Source organism: Lipotes vexillifer, unplaced genomic scaffold (assembly GCF_000442215.2).
Source record: "Lipotes vexillifer unplaced genomic scaffold, Lipotes_vexillifer_v1.1 scaffold1033, whole genome shotgun sequence".
Classification (NCBI taxonomy): Eukaryota; Metazoa; Chordata; class Mammalia; order Artiodactyla; family Lipotidae; genus Lipotes; species Lipotes vexillifer.
Window position 1 is genome coordinate 6,593 of NW_006782033.1, and position 23,228 is coordinate 29,820.

General features: G+C 36.2%; 1 pseudogene; it reads right to left on the bottom strand.

Annotated features, from left to right (window-relative positions):
• Positions 1-2,326: 2,326 nt before the first annotated feature.
• LOC103076446 (3-hydroxyisobutyrate dehydrogenase, mitochondrial-like) overlaps positions 2,327-23,228 on the bottom strand; it is a 116,270-nt pseudogene continuing 95,368 nt past the window's right edge.

The following is a 23,228-nucleotide window of genomic DNA, read 5'->3' on the forward strand; positions in this document are numbered from 1 at the left end:
TTGTATATGTAAGCTTTACAAGTCTCTAATAAGAGAAAACTGAAAAGGCCCAGGAAAAAGACAAAACTGTTTCAACAGAGAAAGGTCTCTCTGTTCCAGTTGAAGAGGATATAGAGTTAATAACAGGAAATATCCATCCCCTGAAACTGTATGAAACATGGATGCTTCCAAAATTTACTCAAGGTCTCACTGACCAGGCTATAAGTAATTTTAATTATTATTTCTTATGATTATGGTAGATAAAAAGTCTCAGTAGTATGCCAAAAATCTTTAACACTTGTTTACTTTTTTGTTGATAGCTTTCCTCCTCCCAGGCTCCAGCCAACAGTAGCAGTAACAGATATCCAGATCTTAAGAGGATAGAAGTATAATGGTGCACTGAATATGGAAAGAAAGAACCAGTAATGGTTCCTATATAGTCATAGCGCGAATCAGCATCAAACTAAGGAATAAGCTTCCCCAAGGATAAGCTGACAGCAAATAGTTTCTCCTCTTAATGAATTGAGGAAACAACTTTGAAGTTATCGGTAGCCACCGCTTCTGAAGCAACCAATAGCTTTGTAACTATTCGTTTACTTGTATTAGATTAATTTATATTAGAGTTTATTTAATGCAATTGCTCACAAATGTTAAACAATTTTGTAGAGTAGTGTTCTGTATCTGTTTAAATGAAATGCTTTCCTAAGCCCAAGATCAGTGTTTTTATGTTGTGTAAATTATGAAATTACTGTGGAGTATCTTGTAAAGTTGATAGGAAACCGCAGATATCAGCACTTTGCTGGGCAAGATTTAAAGTGGCCCACACCATTAACCCTCATCAGGAGAAGCATCAGTGGGCTAAGTCATAAGGGCATGTCCATCCATTACATTCACCCAGGATAATGTGAGAGAGAATCAAAGGGCAGTCAGACAGGGATCTCTCTGCTCAGATTCCACTGCCAAGAAATGGCCTAAGTCAGCTCTTGTTGAAGAAAATAACCCTTTAGGAATCAGATTGAATCCTACTTTAAGTTTTAGAGGAGGAAGGATACTATTTAAACATTGATGAAATGTGCCTCTTTTTTTTTATCAGCATAGAAATTTATTTGAATTCAAAATAATATGGTTATATTTAGCATAGTGTAATAATTATCTAAAGCACATATCATCTTTGGCTCTGAAAGAGTTCTAAAGATGTCATTCTTTTGAAGTCAAAAAATATGCAGTAGGGCTTCCCTGGTGGCGCAGTTATTGAGAGTCCACCTGCCGATGCAGGGGACACGGGTTTGTGCCCTGGTCCAGGAAGATCCCACATGCCGCGGAGTGGCTGGGCCCGTGAGCCATGGCCGCTGAGCCTGCGCGTCCGGAGCCTGTGCTCCGCAACGGGAGAGGCCACAACAGTGAGAGGCCCGTGTACTGCAAAAAAATAAATAAATAAATAAATAAATATGCAGTAAAAATGTACAAGGAAGCAAAAATATTAAAAAAAAAAAAAGTTTGCTGAGTATCGGAAGTTGTTACAAGAGGGGCACACCAAGATAATGTAACAGAGTCCAAATTACATAACATGCAGCAAGGAGTTCTCTTGCTTTAACAACTCCTAGAAAATAAACCAGTAATCTCAATGCAAGAATATCACCCCTGGGTTAACAGGCCAAATTTTCTGAGGGACACAGGTAGTAATTCACTATACTTCCCCTTTCTCTAATACCTTTTCTCACACCAATTTCTTTTCTTTCCTCGAGGATAGATTTTATCCCGTTGAAAAAAATTTAGTTTTATTTGTGAAGTGTAGTAAATGATACCCTGATTGAAGTAGGCAGCGTTTTAGCTGAAGATGCTCAGGAATCAAACTTTTGAAAAAGGCCAATCAGCTAGCTAGCTAGCAGTTACCATCAGTGGCTTGCAGAAAAAAAAATTACAGATGCTATGTTTGCTAAATAGATAAAAAGAATAAGCACTTTAAAATGGGTGAAAAATCCCAGGATTTATTGTGACCTAGACCAGAGGTCCCTAACCTTTTTGGAACCAGGGACCGGTTTCCGGGAAGCAAATTTTTCCAGGGAGTCGGGGCGGGGTGTGTGAGGTTCAGGCTGTAATGTGAGCCATAGGGAGCGGCAGATGAAGCTTAGCTGGCTTGCTTGCGACTCACCTCCTGCTGTGCAGCCCGGTTCCTAAGAGGCTGCGGACTGGTACCCTTCCGAGGCCAAGGGGTTGGGAACCCCTGACCTAGACACTCAAAAGCAGACAGTTGACCTTTGATTAAGCCCATTTTCCTGTGGAGTGAGCCATAAGGGGCTCCAAGACGCAATTTGGTTTCAACAGTGTTCACAGCCAGAGGGCAAACTCAGAATGTCTCCTCCTCTTGCAGAAACTGGAATACGGATGAGAAGGTTTTTTTTGTTTTTGTTTTGTTTTGTTTTGTTTTTTGCGGTACGCGGGCCTCTCACTGTTGTGGCCTCTCCCGTTGCGGAGCACAGACTCCGGACGCGCAGGCTCAGCGGCCATGGCTCACGGGCCCAGCCGCTCCGCGGCATGTGGGATCTTCCCAGACCAGGGCACGAACCCGTGTCCCCTGCATCGGCAGGTGGACTCTCAACCACTGTGCCACCAGGGAGAAGTCTTTTTTTGAGTAGCCCTTCACGCACATCATCCCTGTAGATCTGATGGGCTTGACTGCCCAGAAAGATTGGGCTCTTCGTGCTGGTAGCACAGCCTCATGCTAATCCCAGATCCTTAGCCATGAGTGTTGCTCCGAATCCGCCCTGATAGTAATTAGCCGAGGGAACGCCATCCATCACCCCAGGTACAGGATTATAAGTGTCACTTGACCAACATCGTCCTGAGCTCGTATTTAGGATTTTAGCCAAGAGTTTTGGGTCAAGCCCTAACCTGAGTCCCAGATTCATAGCTTCAGCAGTTCCAATCCTACTAATAGCTAACAGCAAGTTTTTGCAGATCTTCCAAGCCTGGCCAGTCCCAACAGCTCCACGATGCACCACATGGGAGCCCATGCACCACAGCAGCTCAACCCCTCCCATCCTAAATGTGAGGTTGCCAGACTGAGCCGTTCCCACACCACCAGAAACAGGGGCATCCGTGAAAACTGCTCCCATTTTCTCAACTTCTTTGACCAATTCTCTCAAAACTATAGGATCAACAATACTGGAATCTATTAATAGTGAGTCTTCCTTCACTTTCTTTTGAATTCTATTTGCTCCAGAATAAGCTTCTAGCGCATTGATGCATTGTAATAATTCTGTCAGCTTTTTCAGCTACATCTGCTGTGGAAGACACTTACCGGGTTCACCTGCGTCTAGAAGCTCTTTGCACGCATCAGGGAACACATCACCAATGAGTGGCTAGCCATGTTTCATGAGATCTTTTGCCATTGGATTCCCCACGTTGCCTACTCCAATGAATCCAACTGGAGTCTTAGAAGCTATTGACCTAGAACACAACGCTGCAAGGCTGGCCACCTCCGGCTGCTGCGGACGACTCCTGTACCAGAGGCCAGAGGCGGCTCCGCGGAGACGGGAGGAGGCTGCCACGCTGCCCCTGCCCCTCCTTCCCACGGTGACCTCCTCGACTCCCGGCTCACCCACTGGCTGCTATAGGGTGCGTGGTGCGGAGGGCCGGCTGGGCTGTGGCGATTCTTAATACCTCTTTGTTACGCGGTTACACATACAATTTCACCTAGTGAGCGATTTAACAGAAGGAATTTTTTTCTACGGCATTTTTGTGGCACAGCAGTAGAAGTGAGGTCACTATTTCTTTGAAAAATTGAATTAAAAATTTATAGAAAGTCATGATTCATTCTACAAATATGCTGAGTCAAAGAAACATGAAAATTGATGCGATGGAGGAAGAGTGCTAGACTTCCCTGATGCTCAACTGGGACCTTTCTTCTGGTGTCAGAACATGGTTGTGTAACTCCTTTAATCCCAGTGGATTTTCCAAAAGTTCCAGAAACTTCATATTTTGGTAGCCCCTGTTTACTGCCTTTGCCCCCCCCACCCCGGGCATGCCAAACCCTCACCCCACCCCGCACACATTTATTTTTTACCAGTTGTCCTCCAGGGTGTTTTTCTTTGTATAGTTATTGCAACAGTTTGTTAGACTACTGACCACCAGTGCAAATGCCCCTCTGCCCCGCTTTCTCACCCTGTGTAGTTTTGTTCCACCTTGACCTGGGCTTGGTCATATGACTTGCTTTGGCCCAATGGCATATCAAGAGCTGAAGCTTGGAGAGTACTTGTGCTTTAGGGCTCGTCCTCATGGAAACCTGACATGTTAGGAAGCCAGGCTAACCTAGTGGAGACTAGGCACAGGCCACAGCCAGCACCAGTGGCCAGACATGTGAAAGCAACCAGCCCCAGTCCAGCAACCAGATGATGGCAGCCTCAGTAGTCACCTCAGGTGAAAGCAGGAGATCCCAGCCCATTCTGCTGATTCACAAATTGTGAGGAGATAAAGTGCCTGCTGTTTTCAACCACCAAGCTTAGGAGTAGTTCATCACACAGGCAGAGATATAACTGTCTTCACTGTTAGATTATCTTCCCATTTTATACCATGTTTCCTCTCAAAGGACTGTTCCTTTATCCAAGATTCTAGAAAAGAAATAACAACTGATGAGGCTGATAGAGCCTTAACATTTTTTAAAAGTTTTATAAACTTTTAAAATAACTATGTTAATAAAATCAATATTTATTTTATCACAAAATTATTTTCTTCAGTTGCCTTAAGAAGTAATGCAGAATTGTACTAAGTTTATAAATTTGGAGGCTCTAAAAATGTGTTATTCCTTGGATTCAAGTCCTAGTGTACTTTATGTGGGCATTCACGTTTGCAAAATGATTCCAGGAAATTTGTGATTTCATTTTACAACTTTGGCCTAAGGAGTCTTATGATATTTTACCTGAGAAAAATAATACATTAATTCCACTTTCGGCTATTAAACCCATGGTTTCCTGTATTTTCTAAATTCCCTATCAGTAAAGAAGACTACGTATAGCGTACAAGACTGTCATGATTAGGAGGAAGGTAGTACAGAAAGAGCCCACCAAATTAGGCATTGCCCAGTCATGTCAGTATACTAACGTGGGGAGCCACAGGCAGCTTGAAGCCTGGAAAAAAGACAGATACAATGTAATGATTATCCTAAGGATAGGGATAATGATTCCTATGATTTTGTTTTAAATATTAATGGCAGAGGATTCTGGGGAAATGATGGTGGTTACAGAGAAGATTTTTATCCCTGAATATGCCACCCCTCCCCTAAATACACACCCCCCCACCCACCCAAAAAAGAAAGAAAAGCATCTAGGATAGCAAGACCAAAAACCCACAGACAACATCTTCAACAAGGTGTCCACATGAACCGCAACATACAGCCAGGTAGGAACAAATCAACAATAGGAAAAAGACCTACACATGTGTATCCCAAGGTGTGTGGGAGGAAGACGAGGGAAGGACGCTCTCTTTCAGGAGAGCCAAAGGTTACTATGGTTCAAGAACTCAATGAGATTGAAAAACTCACTGAGAACAGTGGCAGAAACCAGAAGTGAACATTGCAGATTCCACCTTGCAGCTGAGTGCAAGAACTTTGGAATGTTCTGAGGATGCCAAGTGTTCTGGGGTCTGTGAAACCTTGACACCTATCAAACCAAAGCACCATTCCAGAACAAATCCCCATACTCAACAAGGACAGGAAAGAGGAGTCCTGGGTAAATGGGAATAAGAGGGCCAAGGAGGAAGAGTTTAGAAATTTTAAGGTCATTTTTTAAATTATGTCGTGAAAATAATAGAAGATAGTGAGACCTGGAGTTCTGAAGCTAGAAATTATATTCTGATCTATGTTTCCCTCCTAAAGTGGAAACTTATTTCATTAAAAAATGAGTGACAGAAGAGTATTCCATTCACATCCTGTAGAAAATCAGTGAGAAAAAAAAGAAAAAAGAAGGGTGAAAAGAAAGTTCCAGCAAATCCTGAAAGTGTGACAGAAAGACACATCCACAGAACAAATGAAATTTATTTCCTGATACTGCAGAAAAAGTAAAAGAAATTTTAAAAGGAATAGAAACTGGTTATAAGAAAAACATAAAAGAAATTAGAAAAATTCAGAAATGAAGTGATTGGAGAATAGGAAGATTTGAAAAGGTGAAATTATTCAGTAAGTAATTTGTTTAAAAAAAATCATGTCTCGAAAGCAGGTTAAACTAGAAGGAACACAAGTTTGAATAAACACAGTGGATAATGTCTCCTTGGAGAAATAGCTGATTTCAAATCCAGCATGAGAAATGAACAAGATGTTCCTGTTACATCTTGTCATACAAGAGAGCTGGGAAGACTTCAAAGACTACTGTGGTTGTGTGGAAAGGACTCAGGAGCCAACCTGAACAGGATCCGTGAACCTAAGAGGGGACAATCTCTGCATCGATATTTATAACAACCTCAATGAAAACAACAAAGAAAGCAAATACCTCATTAGTCATCTTCAGAAGCTACTTTGGAGTCAACCTCTCTCTCTTTTCTGTTTTCTTTTTTTGTAAAACTGGTAAATAAAATAAAAGAAGCATTTATTCTTCCTTTCCTAATTAAACTGTAACTCAGGGCAACCAAATAGTTGATGAAATAATATTCTAGCTAGTAAATGAATAATAATCTAATTAGTAGAATATCACCATTTGGTACCCTTAATAAATTAATGGATCTAGACATTGATCATTAATGGCTACAACGTCACAGTAAGACAGACACTTTATAGTTCCTTTTGGAATTAATCAATATTATCTATGAAGTAAACTTGCCAAAAAATCACACCTGAATTATGTCAGTGCTCTAGATCTATCTACCAACTGACAGTAAATACATGGGCCAAAGGAGCATAACATATAAGCATAATCCAGACAGTTGGGAACCCTACTGGATGAACACTTTGAATTCAATGACAAATACTTGCAAGAAAAATGAGCAAATTGAGTTCTTTTAAACCTATACTTTAAAAGAAATTGTGTTTGGATCAGCAATCAAATAAATAATTGTTATTAAAATTAAAATACATTTATAGGACAATCAAGGAAACATGAACTGACTGGCTATTTGTTGATATTAAGGAATTATTATTTTTTGGGGATGTGTGATAATGACATAGTTGAGCTTAAAAAGGACAGTTCTTACATTTTAGAAATATGTATACTGACATTTTCACTGAGAAAAAGAAATCTGGAATTTGCTTTAAAATTGCTGGGGATTATGGTGGTAGTAGCAAGAGAGGGTATAGAGAAAATATATTGGCCTGCAATTGATATTTGATGAGAACAATTGATGAAAGTTTCTACTTCTTTCTTTTTACTTCTGTAGATGTTTGAAATTTTCCATACTAAAACATGTTTTACAAATGTAGATGGCTTGCAATTTGCTCTTCTGAGCTCTCAGAAGGCAAAAAGCCATTCTTAAATTAGGAGCTTTCTTCTCTAGCCAAGAATTCTAATGATAATTTTGTCCCAACTGGCCAGAGCACTCAGATTTCTCTGAGATCTGTTGGTGAAAAAAAAAAAAAATCGGCACAAACAATAAAGAGGCTCTTTAGTCTTAGAAGAAAACAACAAAGAGTAAAGGCTGGTGCTAGGTCTAGGGCAATAGTGTAATATCAGTATAAGACAAAATATTAGTTTCTTCCAAAATCCACTTGTTACTATTGTGTATACTTTTGCAGCAAAATATCTTTTCTAAATTGTCGGCATTAAAGTAAATTTACTATTTAGGTAGTATTTAAATTATCATATACTCAAAGCTTAGAAATAATCCCCTAGGCTGAAATGACATTAAATCTTATTTTGGCCATTGTAGTGTATTCTCCAGTCCTACTTGCTATGTCTATAACTGTCATAAAAAGGTGTAAGGAGATCTGCCAATATTAATGCCAGGATTCAAAATGAGTTCTTTGTAGCTTGCTTCCTTCAGGATCTTCTGCCCTCAGACCCATGTATTTACTTAATGCCTCAGATTATTGTATATGTCACCTCTTTCCAACTAGAAGACAAGCTCCTTTAAGGGCAGTGACTAGTCTCATCAACATCGAATTTACCCCAACACCAGTGCTTTCAAAATATGTGTTGCTTAGTATATGTTTGAAGTTATAGAAACAATTCTATTCTAACTAAATAATAATGATACTACTACTACTATTTCTACTACTACTGCTAATAAAATGTATGAAATAGAGTATAAATGGGAAAATAGAGATAACACTGGAAATCCCAGACTATAAAATGAATTATCCCAAAGCCACTGGCCAATCCATCGACTGTAAACAGTTACTTGTGAATTGGTCAACATTTACATGCATAATTGAGAGAAGGGTTAAAACAAATTTTATTACCAAAAAACACAATTTTTATACCTACAATTTTTGAGCTCAACTAACCTGTAGTTTTAACAGAAACAGAGGAGATTCAAAGTATTCATTCAGGTTCCTAAATGATCCATTTCTGATCTTTCCTTACGAAACAATCAATTATAACTCTAATAATTTGTCAAGGATTCACCAATCTCTGCTTCCTTTATTTTCCAAGGTTTGGTATCATTACAAAATCAAGTCCTTCGGTGGAATTTAATAGTTTCAAAATCCCTCATCAATATTATTCACTGGGATAAAATAATATGAAAATTTAAAAACCACTGGCTATGTGCTGAGAAATGATCCTTCAGTGATTCACTCAAGGTGCACTAGCATTCAGGCTACACCTGAGGTAGAATTTGAATTCCAAAGTGGACCTTTAAACCACAGCTCATCTTCTCTTTTTAAAATCATTAGAAATAAGCCTGTTGCCTGACCTTTGAGATTCTGCAAAGAGACCATACTTAGATCTTTTGTCTCTTTGAACTTCCCTAGTCCCCTCCTCTACTTTCAGAATAGTGATTCCCAGATAAGTACAATGAGTTCAAACAGTGTGGTTAAAGGGGTAATTAGTTTGCTCTGCAGCCAAGTTACTCACAGAATAAATAAGTTGGCTTTCACAGTTGTTAGTTTCTTCATGGGCTTTGTTTAGAGGGGTCTCAGCTCAAGCAAGCAGCCTGTCAGCAGCCTGAAATAACTCTGTGGAAATCTAATGGCATATGTGTAAAATATGTCTATGAAACCTTTTATTCAATCTTAGATGCATACTTTTACGACTTCTTTAGGCCTGGAAAAGTATATTCAGCTACAAAAGGACGGAAAAGAAAATGTGTATAATACCTCATGCCCTCCTCACCCCCTAGAACCTTATTTTACCCCTGTTTCATCAGAAAATGATGTATACTGTAAGAAACATTTTTTAAATTGTTTGATCAAATATTTAAGTGCACTAAGTCTCCGTATTTATTAAAGCAAATATAGTTACCTTTCTGTCCCTTTCTAAAAGAAAGCAAAAGATACAGTTCTTTTTTCTTAAGACTCAGGGTTTATGGATATTAATTATTACACTATATTGACACCCAGACATGTTTATAGGAGGCTTTTGAGACATACAGAGCTATTTATTCCCATAGTAAATGGCACTTCTTTTTCCTCTGCATTTTGCTTGTATTCTTTCTGTTGCGATTATATATATCCTACTGAGGCTGCTACATGTCTTTGTTTGATTTGAGGTTCTAAAGGTAAAACTGTATATTCCTTTTTACAGAATAAAATGCGTTTTATGACTGTTTGCCTTCAGAAGCCTCCTTTTCCACTCATTCTCATTTCGTATCTATGGTGAGGTGTCTAAAACAGATGAGTTAGTTCTGAACTGGTGATACATAAATCAGTTATTATTTGATTCATATTCCAAGCAGCTCCTCCTAAAATAGTGGCCTTCCTGCCTGTGGGATGTAGTCTAATCTACTGCCTGGATCTACACCCACCAACATCCATATTTTGTCTATTGTTACCTTGGACACTTGTAGGAACTGAGTTTCTGTTTCTATAGTGTCCATTGACAGACAAATGGATAAAGAAAATATGGCACATATGTAGAATGGAATGTTATTCAGCCTTAAAAAATAAGGGAATCTTGCCATTTGCAACAACTTGGATGAACCTTGAGGGCATTATGCTAAGTGAAATAAGTCAGAGAGAGAAAGACAAACACTGCATAATCTCACTTTTACGTGTAATCTAAAAAAGCTGCACTCACAGAAACCGAGTAGAATGGTGGCCGTCAAGGGCTGGGGAGTGGAGGAAATGGGAAGTTGTTGGCCAAAGGGTATAAACTTCCAGTTATAAGAAGAATAAATCCTGGGGGTCTGATGTACAGCACGGTGACTTTAGTTAACAACACTCTATTGCATACTCAAAAGTTTCTGAGATAGTAGATCTTACATGTTCTCATCACACACACACACACACACACACAAAAGGTAATTGTGTAAGGTCATGGATGTGTTAACTAACCTTATTGTGGTAATCATTTTGCAATATATACATGTATCAAATTATGACGTTGTACACCTTAAACTTATACAGTGTTATATGTCAATTATATCTCAATAAAACTGGGAAGAAGAAAAAGATTCAAATGGAGAAGGTTGAGGCTGGTAGAAAAAAGCCACTGCCTTGAGCAGTACAGAGGTGGGCGGAAAGCCATGGGTCTCTATTAGCACTGCTGGGTAGGCTCTGTTCCCACGTGTGGGGAGGGGGTAAGACAGCACAGCTGTGATCCTTATTGCAGACCTTAGGCAGCCTCAGGCAACTTTTCAAAGTTAGATGCTGAAAACCAATAAATGAAATTATAAGGAAGAATTACATAAATGCCTTTATTCTACTTTTGGTCCTCTTGGCAACTTTTTCCATCTAAAAGCTGCGCCCTGCAGTTCTCAAAGCAGGAACATTAACATGGATCAGAAGTTTCCAAACTTTTCATCATCAACCCCTACACCAAAAGAAAAGTTGAAATTTTATAACCCCTAGTATATGAAGTATCTTGTGTGTTTCTCATATTTATCAAGAGAACATTTAACAGTTACCTACTATGTATCAAGAGAAAATAAAAATAAGACACAGACTTTAAATGCAGACTTTGTTCCAGTATTATTCTTCCTTTTGACTTCAGTATAAGAGCTATTGAGCTATTTGGTGTCCCAGTAAGGGGATAAGCTGACGATTACAGAATCCTGTGATCTCTTCCCAAAGTTTGCAACTATAGGGTTGGTCCCAGAATTGCTCAATAACTTTGTATTTTGATTTAAGGGGAAACTAAAAAAACCTTCCTGTGCCAAAGTAACTCTGCTTTGTGGAGACTGGAGGTGCCCTGCAATTGACTCAAGATACTGTTTATTTGTTTAAACAGTTAAATGAGTAGTTTCTATTTAACAAGTGAGCACAAATTTTCACAACAGTACCTACCCCACGACATAGCTCAGACGAAAACTCCGAGGGAAAGGAAAACTATATGGGCAAAAAGTCCAGGTTCCATCCACTGTACATGGGATATTGATAGGTTTGTAAAACTTACAGAGGTACCTGAGGGTACCTAGGAACCCTGGATATATATACAGATCAGCAAAGGATGGTGGAAAATAAGACGACACCAGGTCAGGGGACAAATTAAGTAGGTGAAGCTGGTCCTTTATATTCTTTTCCCTTCGTATATACCACTGCTCTTTCCTGTCCAGAATATGCTCTGTATCCTCAGTAGACCTACACACACACACACACACACACACACACACACACACATACACACAGAGACACGTGTGTAGCACACAAACATGCACGCATGCATGCATGTACACATACATGGAGTCCCCAGTCTTCTCAGTTAAAATTCAGCTTGTAGTAACTAAAGAAAATTTATAATGCCCTATATTTTATAGATTTTAAAAATACTTGCACTTTAATAGAAAACTTTTAATGTCTGAAAATCCTTTCTGACAAAGGAAGTTATTTCTGATATTGGAGGTTGACAGTTTCACAGAAAAAACTTCAGGAGCACACAGACATGCCTGACCCTCTCCCCACGCACCATCTGGGGAGAATTCACCAACACATAGGCTCAATCCCTCTGCTAAGTCAAAACCAAGTTTACCAACATCATTATTTCACAGAGAATACCCTACCTCATGTTAGGCATTCACACGTATTTTATTTGTTGAAGACAGGAAGAAGATATAAAGGAGGGAATCATCTGAAATTACAGAGTAGAGCATTTAAGTCAATATAGATATTTAAATTGAAGGTAAAATTAAATTATAATTTGAAATTATATGTGGAGTTTTATTTCCTAAAGAATATTTTGGAAAGTTCAACCCTTATTTTAACTTATATTTTCAGAGAAGGTATTTGGTCCAAATGAAGAATATCTTCAATTATTGTTCTTTTATTGCAAGCAAAACAGGATTTATACTTCTTTTCATGAAATATGGTTGTTTGACAACAGAAGGATAAATATTTTATATTTTTAGAAACAACAGTCAGGCTACTGATATTCTTAATTAGTGTTAATAAATATGAATGCTTCTTATCATCTACTCTTTAGCTTATACCTGAGGAGTTGTATACCTCCGGGAAGATATGTGCTCCAGACCCGTAAATATGCAGTTCACAGAGCCCACCACCAGAGGGCAATAAAGAAGTAAAATCTTGAAACCATGTAGTGAAAATTGTGGGAGTTTAAATAAAAGCAACATTTCACAGTATGCTTTTCTGACCAATGTTATATCTAATAACTTAATGGATTATACATACATGGATTCTGAAAAGTCAGCAGCACACTTCACTGGTCAATTTCTATGATAAGGGGAACGTAATTTGAGTGTAGAAAAACAGTATACTTACATCTTAAAATTGCACCCCTACAGAATCTACTCACTATTAAAAAATGGTAAGAATAATAGCTTTCTGTGTCTCAGTGACCAGTTAACATTTTCAAGAGTAGAATTTATCTTCCTATGATGCTCAAATACACAGGGAAAATGCATATCTAGGACAATGGATCAACTCTACATGACATGTGAAAATAATTATTCAAATGGAAAAAGTATAAGATCTACAAGGAACAGTTTTGTATGCATTAGTGTGGATATATATATAAAGAGGCTCTAAGAAACATAAAAATCACTTCCAGGAAGTAATTTTAGGTAGAAGAGAATTAACATGGATGAGGAAGAAAAGAGAGTTGGTTTTAAAATGGTTTCATTTACTTGTTTTTGTTTGTTTGTTTATTTATTTGTTTTATTTATTTGGTCTTTGGAATATAAGGAAACAGTGGCTCTCAGATCAGTATCCCAGTGGAACAAAGGGACCGAGGTCTATACTGGAGCCCAGCCATTGTTTGACTATCTTGTAATAATACTGGTGAAATACAGCCAAATCATTTGAACTACAAGACATCAACATTATATATTAAAGAAAGTAAAGAGAGAATACTGTTTTCTTTAGAGAGGAAATACAGATTCTGAATCAAATCAATAATGTCAGCAAACCTCATGGGTATAAAATGTTCTGCTGCCTATCATTTAGAACATGCCTCTAGAAGAGGGAAACTGGGTGATAATTTCCCCAGATTTTATATTTAATTCAAATATTTTAGATAAGAGGCATCTCTAGTAAAACATTGTATTATTGATTTTTGTCCAATATGATAGCTTACAGGAGTTCCTCTTTCCTTCTCAAATACATATGGGGAAATGGAGGTGGGTGTGGGTTAGAGGAACTATCTAAATAGAGCATAGTAATCAACAGTTTGTTTTTTAAAAAATAGAAATTTCTATTTAAATTGTTTCCAGAGACAGAAACACACAGAGACAATTCCATGTGACAACAGTGGAAGAGACCAGAGTGATGCAGCTGCAAATCAAAAACTGCCAACACAGTGATTGATGGCCACCACCAGAATCTGGTTAAGACAAAGAAGGATCCTCCCCTTGAGGCTTCAGAAAGAACATGGCCCTCTCAACACTTTGAGTTTGAACTTCTGGCCTCGAGAGCTGCGATAAAATAAATTTCTCTTCTTTTAAGCTAACAAGTTTGTGATTATCTTGTTATGGTAGCCCTAGAGATGACTGTGTTTGATTCCTGAGATGGCAACTGTATTTTGACTATGTAATGACTATTCCAAGATGATCAACAGACACAAAGATAAAGGCAAAACTGAGACTAAGCCCAGTTCTTTTTATTCCCAGAATAATAAATGATTTTTTAATTAATTTAGATCTCTTTGTCTAACCCCTCTGCTTTTCAAAAGAGTGTGTGGGACCAATCAAGTACTAACATGTTATACTTTCATTTTAATTCATCTCAAATTATTTCTAATTCCCCTTATGAGTTCTTACTTGACCCATGAATTATTTAGGAATATATTGTTTAACGTCCATTTGTGATTTTTAACAAATTTCTTTCTGTTAACGATTTCTTATTGCATTCTGTTGTCATCTGAGAGCACTTATTGTATTGTTTATATCCTTTAAAATGTACTGAAATTTGTTTTATGGCCTAGCATATAGTATATCCATGTGCATTTGAAAAGAATGTATATTCTGATGCTGTTGGGTGGAATGTTTTATAGATGGCTGTTAGGTCTAGGTGATTGATAATGCTGTTCAAGTTTTTTTTATTTTTTTTGTTGATTTTCTGTCTGTCCTGCTATTGAAAGAAGGGTATTAAAGTATCCAACTATTATTGTAGAACTGTCTGTTTCTCTTTTCCGTTGTGTTGATTTTGCTTCATTATGTTTTGAGGTTCTGTTGTTAGGTGCATATAAGTTTATAATTATTATACACTTTAGATGGAATAATCATTTTATCATTTTAAAATATCTTTGTCTCTAGTAAAAATTTTCGTCTTAAAATATATTTTTTCTGATCTTTTCTTAGCCACTCCAGCTTTGTTGCTGTTGTTTTGTTTTGTTTTTACTGGTATGGTATATCTATTCCAACCCTTTTACACATCTCCTATATATTTTCTTGACTCTAAAGTGGGTCACTTGTAGGCAGCATATGTTTGGATCATTTTTTTTCATTTTTTTATCCAGTCTGAAATTTCTGTCTTTAGGTGGAATGTTTAACCTTTTTATATTAAATGTAATTAATATTTAATTTTGTAATTTTTATCTTAAATGTAATTCATGTAGGATTTATGTCCAACATTTGAAATTTATTTTCCAAGAGTCACATTCTTTTTCCTAATTCCTCTTCCTCTATTACTGACTCATTTGTTGTTGTTGTTGTTGTTAAAGAGATATTTTTTAGTGTACAATTTCAATCCCCTTATCTTTTACTGTATTTTTGAATTATATTCTTGATGCTTGCTCTAAGGATTACAAATAACATCTTAAGTATCAGCATCTAGTTTTGATTAATACCAACTTAATTTCAATAGTATAAAAAACTTTTCTCCTCCTTTACATTGCCCTCCTTTGTGCTGTTACTGATATAAAAACTACATCTTTAGACATTATATGCCTATAAACAGTTACAATTATTACTTTATGTTGGTGTCTTTTAAATCAGATAGAAAAAAAGTTAGAATAAAATACATTTATATTATTTTTTATATTTACCTCTGCAGTTACCTTTCTTGATATTCTTTATTTCTTCATATGGATTTAAGTTACTGACTTATGCTTTTATTTTTGTCTGAAGGGCTCACTTTAGTAGTTCTTGTAGCACAAGTCTGCTAGGAAAAAAATCTCTTAAGTTTTTAATAAAAGTATTGAAATTTTCATGTCATCCTTCTGCAATGGCCATGGTAATCTCTGTATCATTCCAACTCTAGTAGATATGTTGTCAAAGTGAGCATTTAGTATCTACTCTTATATGGCACAAAATTTAAAGTGTCAAAGATTATGAAGTTATAGACACAGGTTTACTTGTTTAGAGACCATTTCAAGAGCATATTTGGGCAATGCTAATATTGGCATTTCAAATTCACTGCCACCATGTAGCAAGATAAAATAGATGAACCTCAAGTCATGATATTTTTTCCTGATAACATAAGGTTAAGGTTAATTATCAGTTGTCACATTTTTTCCAGTATTTTTTAGTTAGCTTTTAACTTAGCATAAGTGAAATGAAAGGATGGTAAGTTTTGCATTAATTCCTGACCCAAAACAGAACTTTTGAAGATGAAAGTCCATTAACAGAGCTTTGTGTTTCCTGTGAAAAATAAATCTGTCCCACCCCCTGAAAAATTCATGAACATTTTACAAATTGTATGTTCAGGAAGCTATTCTAGCCTTCTATTTAAAAAAAAAAAAACACTATTTAGAAATATTTATTTCCTTCATGTAGTAGCAATATACATGTTATTTAGAAAATGTATAGTGAATTTTGGTTTGCTCATCTTCTGAAAAACTCCTAAGAAAACACATACTTCTGAGAATTTCAGCCTTATTTCTACATAAGTTATCGAATCTATAAAACATTATGCGTGCTTTGGATAATCATCTAAATAATTACTATTCTAGCCTTTTAAATGGTTTCAGTGCACACATAATTTTCTCTACCCACACCCCCATTTTTCCCAGTTAAATTGATTAAGTGATATTTTCTCTTTAGTCACTTATTATATTTAGGTATGTTTAGGCCTCCTCTTCTGAACTCATTTCCTGGTAACAAAGAAATAAGGCATAGATGCTGATTCTGACTCCCAGGGAAGTTTAGGCTATGGCATGCTGGCCTAGGCAGGACCTAGCATCACCCTGTTTATGTGGAATATGTGGAACTGGTGAGCTTCTAAACATCTCAAAGAGACATTTAACAAGACTGAAGGTTCTGGAGAGAGAATGTATTTTATTGCCATCATTTTAATTTCACCATATGTCTAGATAATCCATGCTTTTGGCGCAAAATTCAAAAGTAACAGTCGTGAATGAAAAGTAAATCTTTTATACAGTTTTCCTGAAGCCACCCATTTCCCCCTCCTAGAGGTAATCATTTTTACCAGTTTCTTTTATATTTTTCGGGGGCAGTTTAGGCATATATTAACATGTACTATATAGAGGATGATTCCTCTTATTAGGGTAAATTCGTGTGCTTTTTTTTTTTTTTTTTTTTTTTCTGAATTGTAGTATGCAGGAATCTGAAGTCTCTGGTAAGAGGAGAGTTAAAAAGAGAGAAGCTAGCTTCAGTATGATCTTTATTATCTCCTCATTCTCTCTTATCCAAATATCATCTTTGCATCTCATCAGTAAAAGTGAGATTCATTGGTTTTGACTGTGCTGATCTGCTCATTCAGGGAAAAGGATGGTGTGGCTCTGGGGTTCTGAACTCTATGGATCTATACATTCATGAACATGCTGAAATCCTGTCTGGGTTTTTCTATGCTTTGGGCACAGCAGTCATGCTGCTCTCTGCCTTTTAATATCATCTTGGGGATTCGCTTTACCTCTCTCCTTAACTGAATCTCTTGTTTTCTGTGTCCCATATTTTCCTGATTTTTCGTTTGCTATCTCATATTTGTTGAACATACAGTACAGTTGCTTTGTGAGAAACAGTATGTAGTAAGCATATTTTTTGAGATTGTGCACATCTCCAAGTCTTTATTCTAACCTTTGCTTAAATAATAGTTTAAGCAAGTATAGAACTCTAGGTTAGATATCATTTTCCTTCAGAATATTGAATATATGAATCCATCAATCTACCTTTCAGCATTGTTGTTGAGTATTCTGAAGCAATTATGACTCTTAATGATATATGTATGTGTCTTTTTTAAAATTTCTCTCTTCTTGTGAGTAAATGGAACCGTATATTTCTTCCTAAGGGCTGTTCCTAACTTCACAATGATATGCTTAATTTAATCTGTTATCTTGGGTGTTTGGTAGATCCTTTCCATTAAGAAATTTATGTTCCTTGTGTTAGGAAATCCACTTCCAAAATTCCTCCTTCTAAAACTTTTCTCTGGCATGTCCTGGAACTCATATTATTCAGATATTGCATCTCTTGAATGGGCTTTCCAATTTTCTCTCTTTTTTCCACCTGTCTTTTTGTTCTATTTCTTATAGATTTTCCAAATTAATCTTCCAGATCTTCTATTTTTTTTTCTGTTTATTCTCTAGTGTGTTTATAATGCTTTCAGAAAGAAGCTTAAGGGTTGAAATAGGGATGCCTAGAAGCACTAGCACATAGAGCAAAGGGCTGGGAACTGTGATGCACATTCATCTATAATTCTTTAGATTTCATGAAAGGTGCTTGGCACATAACAGACTCTCAATAAATAAATGGTTGTGGAATAAATAAGTAGATAAATATGTAATAAATCCTAGATTCCAGTCCCAACGTATACTTCTTTCCCACTTCACATTGGCATGGTAGTGTCCTCTCTTGGTTTCGTTTTCTAACTAGCAATTTCAGACTACATTTTCCCTCTGCCACTGAGAGCATTAACATTATTTGATTCTAGCAATGTTATACATATCTATAAATATCTATCTATATATACAGATATATGCACACACACAAATTTTAGTTAACTGAAATTTTTAAATCATCTCATATATAGAACATGCTATACAGGAAAAGAGTGACTTAAGATGGGGAAAAGAATTGAGCTCTTTAGTATTTGAAATCCACTAAAAATCTGTTCCAATTAATTATATTTTTGCCAGACCTGAACTGTACCAGAAAAAACAGCAGTACTGCAATTGGTAAACTAAGTTATTTGAATACATTTCACAATGATTTCTATATTATGTACTATACAGAGATCTAACCATCCACATTGGTTCATTAAAATGTAAAACAGTTTCCTACAATTCTGCTCATTAAGCAGGGGTCACATGAAGAATTCTCCTGTGACGTGGAACAGTGCGAAAGTTTTATGTATCTTGATACTGATTAAAGGGAGGCTATCAGGCTTTGCCTTACAGTAATTTCATATTTTTTTTAGAAGTTTAAAAATGAGTCTTCCAAATTCTAGAGATCTATACCTTTAAATCAGTCAGGCAACAGCTAGATCTTTTAATATGTTAGATCCATTTGCCAATCCACTTCTTTAAAAAGCATACTTTTCATTCCTCTTTTTAAATAAAAGCGTTGTCTGCACTGATTCCATCATTACCATTGAAAATGTTTATCTGCCAAATGAAAAAGAACAGTACAAATTAGAAACACTGATACATCTTCTGACGTTACTCATTTAGGAGCTAGTTATCAAATTGTCATTACATTTACCACATAGAAATTACAAATGATTTGTTTGGAGACCTACAGCTATTTCTAAATTCAAGATGTTTGGGCAACTATAGATAAAGTTTCATTATCAGACTGAACTAAATATGCTGTAATTATGAATAAATCAGGATGATTTCTGCCCTGTGAACTTAAGTTATTAATGTACTCAGGCCAAGCATCAGGAAACATCATTCTTCAAAATTATACAAGTGTATTTCTCAGCCAAAAATATAAAAAATAATGTTTGAAAATCAAGGTTAAGGATTGGTTGGATGATGCTTCTGTTTCTATCATCTGATTGTTTCCATCTTTATTCTGTTCTATGAAACACAGACTAGGCTTGTACTTCCACAAGGCCTGTGTTTCCCCATTTATTAGCACTTATCACACTTGAAATTATTAGTTAAGTATCTATTTTCTCCAATAAACAACAGGTTCATTAGGCCAGGGACCTCTGCTGTCTTATTTTCTTCTGTAGGTCTACATTAGGTGCCAAAGAATATCTGTTGAATGACTGAGTTAATTAATAATAAATGAATGGAGAAGCTTACTTTATCAGGCTGACAATTGAACTAGAGAATGGAGGTTGGAAAATTTGAATTGAATTTCCACAATTTTTATATAGTGATAATTTATTTAAAATTTGGTATGCAAAATGTTATATACAATAGAGTTAACAAATCGTAGAGAAAAGTGATGGCAGAGGGAGCTGAAGATCTAGATTTCAAGTTACCTGAGTCCTAGGAAAAGTGAGAACCAAAAGAAATTTATATTCTCTATTTAAGAAACAGAACTTAATAATTTATCAGTATACTGAATTATTATGATTTCTAGACTAATCATAATTCATTCAAATGACATATGAGATGTAGCCCTCTCAGAATATTTACCATGTTAATCAAATGAAGAATTACACTGAAATTTGAGTTTACTTTTCCACTATAACAAAATTTTGTTCTTAGGTAAAGATGAGATTGACATTTTGGAGAACTGTTTTCTCAGTACAGAAAACTTTTGCTTATTTTACATTTTGTGTTCTTAAAGTGATTTTCTAATATTTTCTTTTTATATACTGATATTTTATTTGTAAAGAATATGTAAAGTTTCCCTGTAGGCATGACGAACATGACTAGAATGCTACATAGCAGTGCTTTAGATATAATCTAAAAATTATCCTTATGTGCAATAGCAGAGACCAATGATTCATGAAATTGCTCAGTGTTGGGCATAGTCCTTCTTATAGAACTAATAGCTTTATATGAGACATTTTTCTTCAAACGTTGAAATCAAAATATAAACTCTACTCAGTATGTCAGCATTTACATTAAAATGAATTTTTTACTCATGGGAAAAGCTTTAATTAAGTGTATTTAAAAGTTTGGAAATCAGCAGGACGTCCATCATTGTGAAGAATTTAAATGTTTCTCTCCGTACTCGGTTTGGAATAAAATAAGAAATGGGGGAAAAAAATACTCAACCCAGGAGGGAGGTCCTTATTTTGCCTACCAACAAAGCTATTAACTTATCTGCAGCTGTACCAGTATACTCAGCTCGCCTTCTCTGAAAGGGAAGACATGTCCATTTCCTACCAAAGGCTATTGCTCTCTTTGTGCTCAGGGTCCCATCCCATTTCACCACTCAAGATTCCACTTTTGAAACTAGCTCATTTTGTCCTGCATCATCAATTTCTTCCTTTATGCTTGATTATTCTCCAAAATACATAAGTATGTCCTAATATCTCTCATTTTATTTATTTTTAAAGCATATATTAGTAACTTTCATTCTGCCAAAAGAGTTTCCTTTGTTTAAAATCTCTGTCCATAAAATCTATGTCTCTTCTAGCAATCACTGTGAGATACAAGAAAACCATTTCATATCTCCTTAGATGAGGTTTTCCTTGAGTACCCAAGGTAAGAACACTCCATTGCTTTCTATCATGCCTCATTGTTAATTTCCTTTATTTTACCAATTACAATCTGAACATATTATAATATTTTATAACTTGTTCATTTAATCTTTCTCCTCCAAGTAGCATGTCAACTCTTTGAGGCAGATCCTTTAACTCTCTTGTTCATCCCTATATCTTAAACTCCTAACAAAGCTCAGAACGTAATGGTTACCTAATATGTGTGTATAGAATGAATGGTTATCAACTTCTTTCACCACCTACATATTTAGTCACCAAGTGCTGTCAGTCATACCCAAAAAATAACATGAAATCCATCCATGTTTTTCTTATTTACATTTCTACTTGTTCTTTCTTAGTTGAGGACGTTGAACTGTGCCAGTGAGATAAGCCCTCCTCCACACAACTCCTTCTCCAAACAGCTAGTATGATCTTGCTGAAATGCCAATTTTCTGGCTATTTCTACATATAACAAGAAAATACTTCCTTAAGGATCTAGCCCTCGCCTTCCTTCTCAAAGTGAACTCTCAACTTTGCCATATAAAGAATATGGTAATTATAACTAAAACATCAACTTTATTGAGGACTTACTCTTTTCCACATGGCATTCTAAATATTCTACCTGAATAATCTCATCTACTTCTTATAATAACACACTAAGAAAAAAGTACTATCATTAAAATAAATTTTAAAAGGAATAAAGTCAAGACTAGAGAGGTTAAGTAATTTCCCCACACTGGTGAAGGGAGCCAGGATTCAAACCCAGGCTAGTCTGCCTCCAGAACTCACATTCTTGTTAAAAAAATTTTTTAATTGAAACATATTCGACATATAACACTGTGTAATTTCAAGGTGCATGACATGTTGATTTGATACATTTATATACTGCAGTATGATTGCCATTGTAGCTTTAGCTAGCACCCCTTTGACATCAAACAATTATCATTCCTTAATGACCACACTCTACAGTGTCTTGCTATTTCCACATTAAACAAACAAACAAAAAGGCTGTGTTGTCTCTTGTCTCTATCATTGCCATGCAAAGAATCTGAGGCTTAGAGAGGGTAGACAAATTTCTCAAGTTTGCAAGTGTAGTAAAATTATAAGTTGACCCTGAACCCAGGCTACTCTGAATCCACCTTGCTGCCCCTCTTCTGCCCTTGGACTCTCTGTCCCCTCAGATGACATGGAGAGCCCCACAAACACTCCATCTTCCAACGTATTGTTGGTCAAGGACTACAATTAGGGACTTTGTTAAATGCCTTGAGGGCTATACATGACAATGTTCAAGAAAGGAATGATGCTGTAGGAGGATGCTGGCTATTTCCTTCTCTCCAAATGCCATCTCTATCAGCAGTTTAAAGTCAATCTGGGAGAACATCAAACCTATGCAATTTTCTTTTGAACTATGAAGAGAAAACTTTAGTTTGTATGAAGTAAAGCATGTGATTAAAGCATGAAATTCTTTCCAGTCGTGACGATGAGAAATGTTTGAAATGAATTAGTCTGCATACCACATTAATGTAGTCATCCCAAGGGCCAATAGCAAGGAACACTTCAATGGTTCAAGTGCACCCGTGTGTGGTTACCCAAACTGCATGTAGATTCAGAAACAGCTTCTGTTCTGAGTGAAGATCAAGAGGTGCTGAAATTCGATAGGACACTGTCATTATAAGTCAGATCTGGCAAATGCTTTAGTACCCAACACAAACTACAACTCTAAAATTCTTTTACTTTTTCCCCCAAGGCATAGAGTGTCAGAAGATATTTTAGACATTCCTTACACTGAAAAAAAAGTAAACACATCTGAACATATCTGTGGGCTAAAAATTAGCCTACAGAGTTTTTGCTGTTGTTGATCACAGACCATATAATTTCAAATAAACAATAATAAAAACAGTATGCAATAGTTCTAACCCATGATCTACATTAAAAATCAGTTAATTTTGAAAGTATATTTATTACAAGAGGTATGAATCATAAATATCCTCTGGCACAATAGATAAATATATACTTTTGTAGTATCTAAACCTCCTCTATCTTGGTAGAAAGACAAGCTTAACTATTGTAATTGGTATGGACAGACATTCATTCTATAAATATTTAGGCTCTGACATTCGAAGTATGTAACTGAGAAGAGCAAAACCCAGTCCTGTTGATGAACTGAATAAACTGAGGAAGACATAAACATAGGCAAGGCAGTTTCTTTATT